The sequence below is a fragment of the Mustela erminea genome, chromosome 13, assembly GCF_009829155.1.
Source record: "Mustela erminea isolate mMusErm1 chromosome 13, mMusErm1.Pri, whole genome shotgun sequence".
Lineage (NCBI taxonomy): Eukaryota > Metazoa > Chordata > Mammalia > Carnivora > Mustelidae > Mustela > Mustela erminea.
In genome coordinates, this window is record NC_045626.1 from 11,493,829 (window position 1) to 11,509,351 (window position 15,523).

The following is a 15,523-nucleotide window of genomic DNA, read 5'->3' on the forward strand; positions in this document are numbered from 1 at the left end:
GGCCCAACCCAACACTTCACAAATATTACATCTATATATCTTGCCAAGGGGTTTACATGTAATAAGTAAAAAGATAGAAGACTAAAACATGCAGATAATTTCAAGGCACCATCTCATACATAAATTTCTGTTTAGAAAATCAAGAAACCAATCAGCAAGTGAATAAATCACCAAAATCCTCAAAAATAATACCAACAACCATCAAAGTGATAAGACCATACACAAATTACAAGGAAAACAACATATTTAGGAAAAAAATATATATATATATATAAACTATATTAAGAAAAACAGGGTTAAGTTATTTAATATAACTCAATAAAAATAGACAAAGTATAATGAATATTTTATTAAAGAAGAAGGAAGATCTATAAAAATACGAATATTCAATACTATGGGTATTCTAAAAATATAAGTTAAAATGCTGGGCCTACCTGATTTTCTTTTAAATTTCAAATATTAGTACTGCTGATGCTATAAAGAAGAGATATTCTTTTATTTTATTTGTGAGCATGTAAATGTATATCTTAAGAGAAGTTTGACTATATCCATCAGAGGTCTATAAAATACTATTACAATTTGACCTAGGAGTTCTATTTTTAGAAAGGTGTAAGTCAGAAAAAGTATTAAGGTAAATGTGAGTGGATGTTTAAAATAAAAGGATATTTAGGAAAATATAATCAGAAATATGGAATGTTTAATATATTTTGATATCACTCATGAGAATATGAAACAATTTTAAAGATAATATAGATGTATATTTAAAATTGAAAGATATTATTTTAAGTAATGGAGTAGATGTATCACTGATTGAAAAAAGTCTTCAGTGAATGCAAATATTAATTTCCAAATTTATAAATATTTTAGTTTGTGTGTGTGTGTGTGTGTGTGGTTTTCTACATAGAAGCCTAAGAAATAGAGTTGCAGATCAAATTTTCCTCATTACCTTCTTGAGGGAAGATTTAAAGCAATGAGTATAGTCTTTTTATATTTGCTTGAATATTTTCTGAAAGGGAAATTAACTAATTCTTTTGATAAAAGTTAAAAATAATGGAGATCAGTTCAGAAATCAGTTTGTCATACTTCACTACCATGATCCCATTCACAGATAGTTTCTGGCTACAGTAAAGAATGATACTCACAAAATGTTATAATAATTTGATTCAGTAATTTTTAACCTAAGTTACTTTATATTTAATTATTTATTTATAAAGATTTATCAAAATTTTCTTTTACAAAGAATTTAAAGAGAGAAAATTATTATACCATTGTTGCTAGAAGAACATGTGAATGGGTACCTGGATATTTATTTTCTCCTGATGTGCAGTAAAATACCACAAATGTAGCAGCTTTCAACAATACACATTTATCACTTCAGTTTCTGTGCACTAGCAGTGTGATTATGGCTTAACTGGACTTTCTGTTCAGGAACTCACAGGGCTTCCACCATGATGCTGGCCAGGACTGTGGTATCGTCTGAGTCTTGCGATATACTATTACTGCTACTACTACTACTACTTCTTCTTTTTAAGATTTTATTTATTTGACAGAGAAAGAAAGAGCACAAGCAGGCAGAGCAGCAGGGAGAAGGAGATGGAGAGGGAGAAGCAGACTCCCCGCTGAGCAGGGAGCCAGGTGCAGGACTCAGTTCAGGGACTCCAAGATCATGACCTGAGCTGAAGACAGGCACTTAACCAACTGAGCCACCTGGGTGCCCCTTGGGATTCACTTCTAAAAACCCACTGGTTTTTGGCAGAGTTCAGTTCTGTGAAGTAGTAGCTCTGAGGCCTCAGTCCCTAGAGATAGCCTGAAGGTTACTTCCAGGTGTCATTCATCATAACACCACAGCAGTTGACTTCTTCAAAACCAACAGGATTGTTCCTCTGCTGCTTCTCACTTTTCATCCCAAGAAATCCTTTTAACTGATTAGGTCAAATACCCAAACTAATCTCCCTTTTGGTTACCTTAAATTCAATAACTAAGGATTTTAATTATATCTGTAAAAACCCTACCACAGAACATTATCTAACCAAGAGAGTACCACATAATATTGGTTTGAATCAAGTTATGGGTACTGCCTACACTCCAGAAAAGAACCCAATACAAAAGTATAACTCAATGGGGATTATCCCAGGATAGGTCATAAAATATACATGGTACTTAATAGAGATTCATAAAATTCTCAATGAGTATGCATGCTGTCTGCATCTGCTGAAGTTGACTACTCAATATATTTTATCCACTAGTTTCTATAAGATTTCTATAAAAGCTCTCTGATATTTTAATAGAATTACAATATTTATGGAGTATTCTTGATGTAAAATTTTAAACAGCTTTAAAAAATCTCATGACTTCATGAGTTATCTGTTTTTATTTATTTTTACAAATGACTTAACTGACCACAGTGCCCAAAATTAAATACTTTGCTTAGCTATAGAAGTATCTGAGGCAACTGACATTGAGCTCCAATATGTTTTGATGAAGCATTTTCATTATGGTTCAAGATAATTACTGATGCCAAAAGAATATGCTACATTGCATTGGAACATCAATTATTTTTTATTTATAAATAATAAGCTCTATAAAATGTTACTTTACCACCATATCTAAGTTCCAGCTGATATACATTAGTAAGAATCATGAAACTTGGTTTTAAAAAGCTTCATACCGAGGAACTTTAACCATGAGAAAATTATTTTAAAAGTTAACAGAATCCTTTTAGCTTAAAATTTCACCTGAGGCAAAGATGCTTGTTTATTATAACCTATCTAATTTTAGAATTTCAGGAGTAATTTATTTAAAACATATTAAATTATGAAATGTGTAGTTTGTAACTAAGGCCCAAAAATGATAGATAAGAGTACTCCTCAACAATTCAGTTTTTCATTATAAAATGTTTAATTTGTGTCAAGTACACTACAAAGTACTAGAAATTCAGAGATGAGGACTTCTGTTTCTAATAATGTGGATCGAGTTCTTCATTAGAACTAACTTTTGCAAGGAAAACAATAAAACTGCGGGTAAATAGTCTTAATGACCTAAATACATAGAAAAGCTGTCAGACTAATGGGAAACTGCCAGGACAATTTCTTAGGAAAGTCCTAAAGGAAGAGATGTGGGTAAAATACTTGAGCATAAAAGTATTTCTGTCCTATTAGTCCTGATAATTCAGGAAATGTAATGGTGAACAACATGTAATTCACTTTCATAATCTTTGAGCTCCACAAATCCCAAAAGACTTTTTGGGCATTTTTTTTTTTTTTTTTTTAAATCTTGAGACTGAGTTAAACAGGAAGAAAAAAAAATGATAAAATAATAATAATAATAATAATACCAGCTAAAAGCATTTATTCAGAATAGCCAACACAATACTGAAGAAGAAAAAGTTGAAGGATTGACACTACCTGACTTCAATACTTACTATGAAACTACAGGTATAAAAACCTGTGGTATTGGTAAAGAATAGACAAATAAGTAATGGGATAAAGTAAAAAGTCCAGAAATAGATCCACACACAGTCAACTAGTCTTAGACAAAGGGAAAAAGCAATACAGTGGAGCAGATATTTTTCCAGTAAATGGTGCTGGAGCAACTTGACCAAAAAAAAGGAATCTAGTCAAAGACCTTACACTCTTCACAAAAATTAACTCAAAATGGACTACAGACCTAAACACAAAATGCAAAACTATAAAACATCTAGATGACTATATAACAAAAATTTTAACTCTGTATGGTAGTGACTTTTTAGATCTAATAGAGAATAATATAACAAATAATTAGTAAGCTGGCCTTCCCTAAAACTAAAAACTTCTGTTCTTTAAGGACAATGTCAAGAGGATGAGAAGACAAGACACAGACCAAGAGAAAGTATTTGCAAAGAACCAATCTGATAAAGGACAGTTATTCAAAATATACAAGGGACTCTTTTAAACTCAATAATTATAAAACAAGAAACCTGTAAGATTTTACAGGTGAGATACACAAGACAATAGGCGAGATAGGCACAAGGCTTGAGGTTTATTAAAGGCACCCTTGGGGGAAGTCGCCTGCAGGAAGGGGTTGAGTGAGCTTTTAATGGGCCAGGGCAGGGGGGGGCTCATAACCATATTTGGTAAATTTGGGATTAGAAAGTCCCAAAGTGGCTGGTTTCTGTTTCCCGCATAGGTTTCGATTTGCTCAAGGTGATGTGTCCTTGGCAGATGTCCTTCTAGTGGGAAAGTCCTGGGTAGGGGAAGACTTTTTTTGTTTTCTTTTAACTGATTATATACTTTTAGACACATCCAAATGTATTCTCTGTGTCAAATATATTAAAAATATAACAGGAACGAAAGAGAGATGAACAAATGAAACTCTGAAGAAAACTCCTGAGAAATTTAACCTAAAGAGAATGAGAAAAAAAAAAAAAAAGGTAGAGTTTCTAGCAGAGTTAGAGATTAAGTGGCGATTTCCTGTATTTTAGCTGGGAAACAAGAAAGCAAGAGAGTGATCAAGAAGGAGCAAAAAGGGAAGATGTAAGGTTTTGTAGTGGTAAAAGGGGGTAGGAATTCAAGCACAAGAAGAATACTCCTGTATTTAACAGGAGGAGATAGAAACATTATCTGGAAAACAAAAGATGAATTCACATGCAGATAGATGTCTAAAGACAATATGAAGGCAATACAGAGCATTGCTTTCTCAAATAGACATATTAGGCTAACATATTAATTTAAACCTAATTAGGTTGCCATTTATTGTTTCACAAATAAAAATATAATTGCTAAAAACACATAGACGAAAGCAAAAAACAAACAAACAAACCAAAAAAAAAAAAAAAGAAAGAAACAAACAAACAAAAACAAAAATAGAAAAAACACCTAGACATCCTGCATTCTTCCTGCAGGAAAATCTATGTTGGAATCTTTGCATTAGTCAAAACAATACTTGCTGCTCCCTACAAATTAGCATTTGGGAATCTGTTTAGATAATCTTAATTGCTAATGACATTAAGCTATCTATCCAGTTATTTTAATCTTTAATTGATAGTTGTGCCAAAATTAAAAAAAGAAAAAGAAAGATCTTCTTGGTTATGTTAAACTGGAAATTGCTATATGAATACTGCCAAATTTTCTAAATCTCACTGACAAAATTTTAGGAAAAAGAATGAATTTCTAATTCTCCTCAGATAAGAACTATCGGAATTTGATTTAGAATATCTGCTACAGGTAAAATCTAGTAAAGATTTTAAAATACAATTATGACTCGCAACAGATATTATTCTCAGTATACTTATACTGACAATTTCATAATTCATTTTAAAATACCCTGAGTCAAATATCTGAATACAGAAAGAGCTCACTAATGCAACCTTCTTCTGTCATAATACCTGTGATTCACCTCTCACTTTGTGTATTTTATACTCCCCATTTTCATCAAATGGAAGTGACCGAGATTAAACAGATTTATCAATCTAAAAGACACCTGGTGGTAGTCAATAGCAATGTTTTTCACTTTCTAGCCTATATTTAAAACACAAAAGGTGTAAATTACTGGATAAACATATAAAAAGCACTCCATATTTTGTGTTATGCCCTTAAAAGCTTTTTGAAAATAAATATTAATAATGAGTAAGCATTTCCACACTGTTTTAAGTACAATTTATATTTAGAAACTTCAGGGAATCAATTCATAGAAATGGAAGAGCAGCAAGGAAAGTGGAAAGCTAAATAAATTATACACAAACTGTAGAAAGCCACTGAAGAAGTGAAACAGCCTTGCCATTCAGATTTAATGCTTTCTTTATCAGGGTATATAAATTGCACCTCTAATGGGTTGACTCACTTTAGCCCATCTACAGGCTATTTCTCTAGAGCTGGGAAAGTTGTTTAAGCCTGTTTAAGACTAAAGGTGCATAAAGAACATCTGAAGTCAAAAGATACTCAATGAAATTGATCAAATAACATAGTTTTTTTCCAGCCCATTATTCCAGCTGCTGGCAAGTAGGTGGTTTTAAGCGTAAATCAAAACACTTCCAAGCTAGATGTCCACTACTGTAACCACTCGCATAGTATTTCCATCAAATCTCATTTCACTCTTCCTTTGAATGGAATGATTGATTGATTGTTCACAGCTTGCATGACTCTCTGCTGCCCTAGATCCATCTCTAGTCTCCACACTCCAAGCTGAGTTTGCATCATTGACTTTCTGCCAGCCATTTGGCTGCCAGGACACAGAGTGACATTTAATGATCTTTCAACATGGCAATATCACATTCATCACTCTTTATCACCCATGACAGACCTAAATTCAAATGCAAACATGAAATGGAGACTGACTTCAACCCAAATTGGGATATACTTGTGAGTTGACATCTATCAACACAGATTGACAAGATACATGGAAGAGAAAATAATGTGTTGCTTGGACAATAATTAAAAATACCAGTTGTAAGACTATCCTGTGAAATCAAGGATATTTTAATTTCAGGAAGCAACAGTTCTTATCAAAAGCATTGAGGTGGAAACTGTATTATCTCAACTGTCATATCAACTAATATCAAATACCTATACAAACTTGGAAAAGACAATTTAATGTAATATTCTGCTTCCTGAAAGAAATACCATAATATCCATGTGTGCTCTTTGCAGAGTTCTAAAGGGCAAAGGAGCCTCGAAAGTTACAACAATCATATAGAAGAAAAGAAAAATCAGTGTATTATACATTTTTCTAAGCTTCTTTGTCCTCTGACTTGATTTACCCTTTTAAAGGCACTTAGATTCTGCACTGAGGTATTTTCTTTTGTTTTCTTAACCAAATACCTCCCTGATGCTTGCATTGTCCCAATAGCATAACACCAGCCCATACTTCACTGACATTTGGGCATAATGGACTATCAGTATTTTAATATTGTTTAAAAAGTTGTTAAAATATGTACGAAGAAATATATGTAAGGAATTCCTATTTTTGGAGCCCCTCGGCTATTCTCACTAGCATAAACTGTAAGTAAAACTTCACCTCCTTTCTAGAAACTAAGAGGTGCTTTGTTAATAGCAATAACAACAACCTTTAACAACAAAACCTTTAATTTAAAAAAATGCTAATTAACCTCTCCAGTTAAATCAAGAAGAAAAAATAATCTGCAAAATAAAAGGTTGACACTAACTTCATGAAGTCAGAGACTGAGTTTTATTCTGTATATTTCTCTATCTGCATGCCCTGATGTTTAAGAAATAGTTGTAGAACTCAATTGAATAAAACATCATAAAACCATTAATTTCACAACAAGGGATAGTGGGTTTTCTTATATGTCGCAATATCAAGAAATACCTTGCTATTATATTATGAACCCAGTGAAGTATTTCTCTAAAATAAATGATTCTTTGATCTAATCTCCCTTTACTTGAGACCTATGGCAATTTCCACATTTTGCCCTGCATCTTATAACTAGAGTACCTAGTTTAATCTTTTGTTCTACTGTCTAATTCCTTAAGAATAGAGAACTATGCTAAGGTAGGGCCAATTACAGAATTTATCATATTGTAAGTGCTCAGTAAACATTTATTGAATGTAATTGATGCCTTAAAAGCCTTAGCCTCAAGAACCACAGAACGTTCATGGTATTATACTTCCTGAAGGGGATGCTGGGAGGGTCCACCAAGTTCCCTCTTACCATCAAAAACATCTACCCCTTAGCCTGTTAGTGTTAACTGTTAAATATTCACAGCCGCCTCTTTCTCCAGAGAATTTACTTCAGCCGAAGGGTGCCAGACACTAAGGCCCTCAGACACCCCTACTCAGCCTGGGATAGCCTTTGCATACGATATGCAGGCTCCTTGCCTCAAGGCAGGACTAACTCTGTGGAGCAATTTCCCAAGTCCATTTCCCATGGAGATACTCCCACAATAAATCACTTGAACAGGAATTCCCATCTTACACTCTGTTTCTAGAGAAGCTGATCTAAGGCACTTTGTGCTATAAGTGCTCCTAGAAAACAGACTCAAAGGATACGGTCCTGGACTTGCATCACTTGCCAGCTAGTTGCAAGGAGTACCGCAACCCAGGAGGTAAGTAGAGTAATGCACATCTCTGACAACCATAGCAACATAATTCCAGTATGTTTGAACTAGGATCAGATAGAATTGCCAGTCTCCAGAACTTGAGAAGTATGGAAGAAATAGCAACTATAGAACTGGGTGCCTGTTTCTCAGCATGACCTATTCATTTAAGAATAGAAATAACTACCCTAGGTAACTAGATTAGCAGTTTAAAGCCAAGTGTGAGCTCGAGACTTCACAGTTTAAACAGATCCTCATCTTCTGAAGTTCAAAAACAGACACAGCTTTAAGTCACAACATTTAAGTCTGAGAGTGGTGCAAATAATCAGGAAAGGTTCACACATTAAAGTCTCATTGACAGGGAAGGAGTGGGGCCCTTCAACCTGATAAGAGAATATCTTGGTAGATGCACTCAAGAATATTGACTCTTCAGGTTCTCCTGTGTCATTTTATCTCCAAATATGCTCTATCCTCCCTCTAGGAACAGAGAGACCCTCTTGCCAAAAGAAAAGGCAGAGCATTCAAATTAGGCAGCTATTTTACAAGAAATGCTTTTCCACCACAGGGTTTGTCCTCTCTCCTCCTGACCATGATAGAGTAATTTGGATCAGATTGTAGCGTAAGTGCGCTGGGAATATGTGAAGACAATAAATGGAGAAGAAAGATTGTGTGTTAACGGTGCTGACACACCTTGGTGGTGGGTATGCCCAAGAATGAATCCGGTGGGTGTGAGAATAAGAAAGGGGAGAATATGAAGTTGGATAGAAGAGCTTGTAAACATTACACAGGACCCAAACGCTGGCAAGGCCTCTGTTGACAATTCTATTATGCTTGACTTTTGGAAGCTTAGAAAAAGTGACCAAAGTGATGGTTCATAATAGAGTACAGATGCCAGCACTACCAAGACAAACTAGCAGGAGAGATCTGAAGTCTCAGAGAAATGGGTACATTAGAATCAATCCATCATAAACCTACCTATATCATAAACCTACATCATAAACCACATTCTCTGAGCAGCCTCCAGTTGCCAAGGACATGTTAAATGCAATAGGGAAGAGAGATTCTTAAATCACAGAAAATCTCTGTAGTAGCTGTTTCATTAACATTAAAAAACAGAAATTCAACCGAGCAAATTTAAGATGAAATTGGCTTTATTTAATAATTCACAAATTGGGCATCATTCCCTCTAAGAACAGAAAGAAGCCCTGTCAAGCTGTAGAAAAGGATACGTTTTTAAAAATGGAGAGTGAGCAGGAAAAAAAAAATTATTAGGAAAAAATGCATCATTTCAGGCAAAATCAAGAAAGGAAGGGGGTCTATTGGGCAGATTATCTTGTTAGTGCTGACCAAGTGATTTAATTTGACTGATTAAAGATTACATTCCTGGAGGGTTGTATTGTAGTTGATGTGTAGTTTACTACAAGTGATTCCATTTTGGGCCTACTGTCTCCCCCAGTAGTAATAGGGACAATAAGATCTCAGAGAAGCAGAGGCCAGCTGCAGCACCCAACCCTCAGAAGCAAGGCAAGTATAATAGTGTTAAGCTGGAAACAAGCTCAGAATGTCAGTCAAGGATATGACCTGTAGGTGTCTATGGAGATGACTTGTAGCACTTGGTGTCTTTGTGAGTTACAGTGATGGGTGGCCAAAGTACTTAGTACTCCATTCAAAGAGATTAAGAGTAGAGGCGTCAAAGTCAACATTTTGTCCATTTCCAGGTCTAAGTCAGTCTCATGTAATGGAGGGTGCAGTCCCTTTTGGTAGGCACTTGTAACACCAGAAAAAAAAAAAAAAAAGAAAGAAAAGAAAAGAGGAAACAGGTATTATCATCACAGTCTTCCAAGAAATGTATGATCATTTCCTGGGGTACCCATACACTGGAGAAGTGGCCTGCCAAGTTCTTTTAAGTGCTGTTGGATATAGGATCAAATGATGATGGGAGTTTTTAAGGAGAACTATTCCAGAATTTGTCCATTGTGAACATGGACTCATGAGTCATTTCTTCAGATTCCACATATATAATTTAAATGGACATTCTTGGTTGTTTACAACACTCTCAATAATATAAGAGCTACTACAGTAGGAAATTCACGAGGAAGCCTCTGAAACTACTCCTTCCCCACTTGCAAGATAAAAAAAAAAAAAAAAAAATCGTATCCCAAGGGAATGACACAAGTTGATGTCAAACTCAAAGATTCAAAGGATGTATTAAATTTGTAAGTCTGGCTCCATGCCAAACTGGAGAGATCATGCCCCATGCAAAACTGGAGACCTACTGTAAATTTCACCACACAGTAGCTAAGGTATTTTTAATACTGCTGGTGACTCCTGATACGACTGTGTGCAATCAAAGTATGTTTCAACAATGAAAGCAAAATAAAGATGTTTAAACAAACAAAAAATCCAGAAGATCATCACCAGCAGACTCACATGATAGGAAATATAAGAGAAAGTCCTTCAGGCAGATGGATGTTAACCAGATATATTGTGGTGATAATTTTGCAATATATCCAAATATTGAATCACTATGTTGTATGTCTGAAACTAATGTAATGTGTCATTTATATCTCAATCTTACAGAAAGGGATAAAAACAGAGTACTTAAATATCAATGTAAATAAGTACAATTTCTCATTATCAAAGAAATTACTCAGTAATACTCAAGTACACAACTTACATTTGACCAGGAAAAAAAATGACTGGCTTTATTTGTATATTAAAATGTAAGAACCCTTGTATTCATTGCTATGGGATATCTATGAAAATATTTTACCTAGTTGATGATATTATTGCTGTAATTCTGTATGGAAATGTGATGATATTAATAATTTATGAATAAGCTAATCTATCATTTGTGAACATTATAAAAGGATACAACTAAATAGTCTCAAGAAATAAGCATACATCATTATATAACTTTTCTTGAAGGACAGATACCAATATTTTTTGAATCATTGTATCATATTTTAGCAAAACCATCTAACTTAACTTATGAACCCAATGGTATAGATTTGCTCAAGGACTCTTGCTGTGAAAAGTAATTGAAAATATTGTCAATTCTCCCACTTGGACAAGACATGTAATTTTAGACCAACCACCAATATTTTCAGTTACTGATTCATTCTTTATTCATTTAATGTGAGAATCTGAGAAATATGGGAGTTTTTAAATACAAATTCACTATTCATTTGAATAAGTCTTCTCATTTAATTAGTATACATGTAAAAGAAAAATATTAATTTCTGCATCACCAGAAGCTAAAATATTGAGGAGGAAATAATAAAATGAGTACAAAAGTATTTCATACACTACATTCAAAGAACTGAATCAACGGAGTTCATATACTGAATTCACCCTTACTGTGGGCAAAGGTACAAATTGTTTGAAACAGTTTAGTGCTTACCAACATATGCTTGACTTTTCTGAAGCCTAAGCCAATCTAACTTTATAAAAGCTATGTAAATGTCCCCCCCTCCACACACACAAAGACCTTGTAATTTTTTATCTTCCCATACATGTAAGAACAATGGATACAAAATACCAGCCTTTACCAATCCAATTGAATTAATTACTTTGCTCCGATAAGAGTAAAAATTTGTCATAATTTTATTTGCCAAGCATCCTTTGACTGTCCCGTCAGTGATGATTATCATTAATTTGAGAGTGTTTGTCTGCATTTCTTATTTAAAATAAAAATATATATATATAATATTCTGATATGCACTACTTTTGCTTGGTTTGGGAACAGGAAGTGTAGAAAATACACTGAAGTTAAAATAAACAATCCTATCCATGTGGAAACTGAAGTTTGATTTGGAAAGCAAACAAGCAAGTGCCAGTTTGATCAATTACATGTAATAATACGGAAATTTGAGTGAAAAAGCAAATTCTGCTCCAGGGATTCATGTCACAATTTAGAAAGAAGATACTAATTACTCTGGTTTCCTTTGCACTTATCCCCAGTGCTGGAATAATGTCGTTACATGTTACATGTAGTCTATACAGTGGATGATTCTCTTGGTTTCTAGTCACGTCTTACCTGATTTATTTACCACAATAGCTTTTTCTACATTGTAATCCTCTTTATTCTAGTCTTCCCCAAACAGCTATATTATCTTTTTTAAAACTATGTGAGGTTATGTCACTCTCCTTCTTAAGTATCAGTGGCTTCTGTTTAAGCCCAGACAAAACCCCAAGCAACTGTTCATGGTCTATGAGATTTTTTTTATGACTGGGAGCCCACCTACCTGGTTTTCCAATCTCATCTCATGTTATTATCTATAATACCCCATGATGCCCCAGCCATTTTGGACTTTTCTGAGATACTTGAACCATATTATCAAGACCTTAGTATTTTCTTTCTTTTTTTCCTGGGCTAATTTTCTTCCAAATGTTTGTGTGGCTGACTTCCTCTCAACATTTAAGATATTGCTTAACTGTCACCTGATCACCTGATTTAAAATGCTTCTTTTGCTGCTTTCAGTCTCTCCTTTATCCTACTTTATTTTTATAACACTTATGACTAATTTTGAGTAAAATGATGTGTTCATATTGTTTACTGTTTTTTAAAAGATCTTATTTCTTTATTTGACAGAGAAAGGAATCACAAGTAAGCAGAGAGGTAGGCAGAGTGGGAGAGGGGAGCAGGCTCCCTGCTGAGCAGAGAGCCTGATGTGGGGCTTGATTCCAGGACGCTGGGATCATTACCTGAGCTGAAGGCAGAGGCTTAACCCACTGAGCCACCCAGGCATCCCTATATTGTTCATTGTATATATTCTTTATGGTTTTTTTTTTTTTTTCTATCTCCCCAGCACTTAGAGCTATGCCTGGCAAGAAATATTTTTGAATGTCCATATCTTTTTAAAAAAAGATTGATTTTATCTATTTGTTTGTTTATTTTAGAGAAAGAGAGAGAGAGTGCATGAGTGGGGAGCAGAAGGAGAAGAACAAGCAGACTCCACGATAAACATGGAGTCTAGTGCAGGACCCAATGAGGGGCTTGATCTCATGACCCTGGGATCATGACCTGAGCTGAAAGCACAAGTCAGACACTTAAACAACTGAGCCATTCAGGCACCCTGTATCTATTTGTGAAGTATGAGTAGACTTTGAGAGGAAAAAATAACCATGTAGGTATAGAAAACATTATGAAAAATGCATGTAGATATACTAATAAAGCCAATATATAACATTAACATTGGGAAGGTTGCAGTGACTTAAAAAATAAACAATATGCCTGCTTATTGGTTTTTTTTTTTTTTGACTTGAAAAATTTGGTAGCAATTTTTGGGTGTTGGTGAAAGTCATTGGAAGAGGTAAGCATGTACAAGTTTATATGCTATTTAGTAGAGGCAGTGGCAAGCTGATTAATGGCTTCCTACAGATGTCCCCATCCTAATCCTCAGAATCTTTGAACATGTTATTTCATATGGCCAAGGGACCTTGAAAATATGATTCAACAAAGTGTCTTAAGAAGAAGAGATTATCCTGGATTATTCATGGGGGCTCATTGCAATTACTAGGGTCCTTATAAGAGGGAAGGAGGAGAACAAATCAGAGAAAAAAGGGCGACAATGGAAAGAGAGAGGGGCAGAGATTTGAAGGTTTGCTGCTTTGATGGTGGAAGAGGGAGCCATGAGCCAAGGAATGCAGGCACCTCTAGAAGTTGGAAAAGGCAATGTAACAGATTTTGTCCTAGAGAACATAGAATGAAACAGTCCTGAAGGACTTGAATTTCAGCCCAGTGGCACTGATTATGGATTCAGAAGTCCAAAAAATCAGATATCTAGAACCGTTAGGAGTACATTTGCATTGTTTGAAGCCACTGAGTTTGTGGTCATTTGTTACAGCAGCAATAGAAAACTCATACAGATGCTAATTCAGAAGAAAAAGACAAGCTGTGTTATGTTGAAAGACATTAAAAGAGAAAGTAGAGGAGTTAGCAGATTGGAAGCCTCTGCAATAATCCAGCAAAGATAGTTTTATCCAGGATAAGTGCAAGGATGGCAGTCATAGAAAAAGACAATAAATACAAAAAATGTTTCTGAAAATTGACAGAACCTGGTGATTTGTTTGATGTTGGGGAATTAGAGAAGTCATTGGAATAAGAAAATCAAAGACAAAGTTATAGATTTCTGGCTTGGGAAAACAGGCAAATGTGAATTCATTTGGGAAAGAGTTAAGAACGGAATGTAATGGAAACCTTTTTATATATTCTGTTTGAGATTTTTCTGGATATTCAAGAAAAACAGGTTTAGTAAGAAGATGGAAATAATTGTCCTAATTTCAGGAACTTAAAACATAGAGAACAAGTAATATTTACAAAGCAGTTTAAGCCTTGTGAATGTATCAAACTGCCCAAGAAGGAAATGTAAAATAAGAAAAGAAGGTAGGGGTGCCTGGGTGGCTCAGTGGGTTAAAGCCTCTGCCTTCGGCTCAGGTCGTGATCCCAGGGTCTTGGGATCGATCTCCATGTCGGGCTCTCTGCTCATCGGGGAGCCTGCTTCCTCCTTTCTCTCTGCCTGCCTACTTGTGATCTCTCTCTGCCTGTCAAATAAATAAATAAAATCTTAAAAAAAAAGAAAAAAGAAGAAGAAAAGGAGGTAAAGAGAAAAAAATAAGAAGTGTAATAAAAAGTAAGGACATCAGGGAGATACAATTTTTTTTAAAAAAAGAATGCTAACAGAAAGATATGGGTAAAAAACATTATACCAAAGAAATATCAAAGATTGATATGTTCATTGCAAGAAATGGCTGATGTCAGACATAGCAAAACAAACAAACAAAAAAGATAACTTGGGAGAAAATGTTGGGATATCTTGTAGAACAGAAGGAAGATTTAAACACCCAAAAGTTACCAAGAAAAGATAATTCAAAAGACTGAGGATACTCCAGGGTGAGCACTTAGATTTCTCTAAGATTGATTCTTTCTGCCGTCTCTCTACATCTGCACCAAATTTGAAGGTGGGACATCCTCTGATTTTCTGATTAAGCTTCAGTCATTGGCAGGTGCTAGGCACCTGGTTTTGTGTCTATAGTTTTACAAGTTCTTCTCCTTCCTCAGAGATGGAGTCTGTTTGTTGTATGTACCTTCCTTTTCCCTTCTATTCAGTTTCCAGAAGTCCTCAGTGTTCTTGTTCTTTCTTCTGAGTAATAAGGCTTTTGATCCAGTAAGGGGGACAGGACACATGGAGAAGGGTAGAGTTTTAGCGTGGCTGCTATTCCATCTCTCAGCCAGAACCCGGAGGGAAGCCTCCTCAGATTCCTCTCCAGTTTTCCTTGGAATTTGCTGGTGGGTTTCAGAAAGGAAAAGACTTTATTTAAGAGCAGACAAACCTTCTTGTGCCAGAAGCCCCTCGAGATTGACATTCTCCACACTTGGTCATTAATAATTCATTAAAAATATTTAGCTGAGGGGCACCTGAGTGGCTTAGTGGGTCAGCTCAGGTCATGATCCCAGAGTCCTGGGATCGAGCCCCGCATCGGTGGGGGGG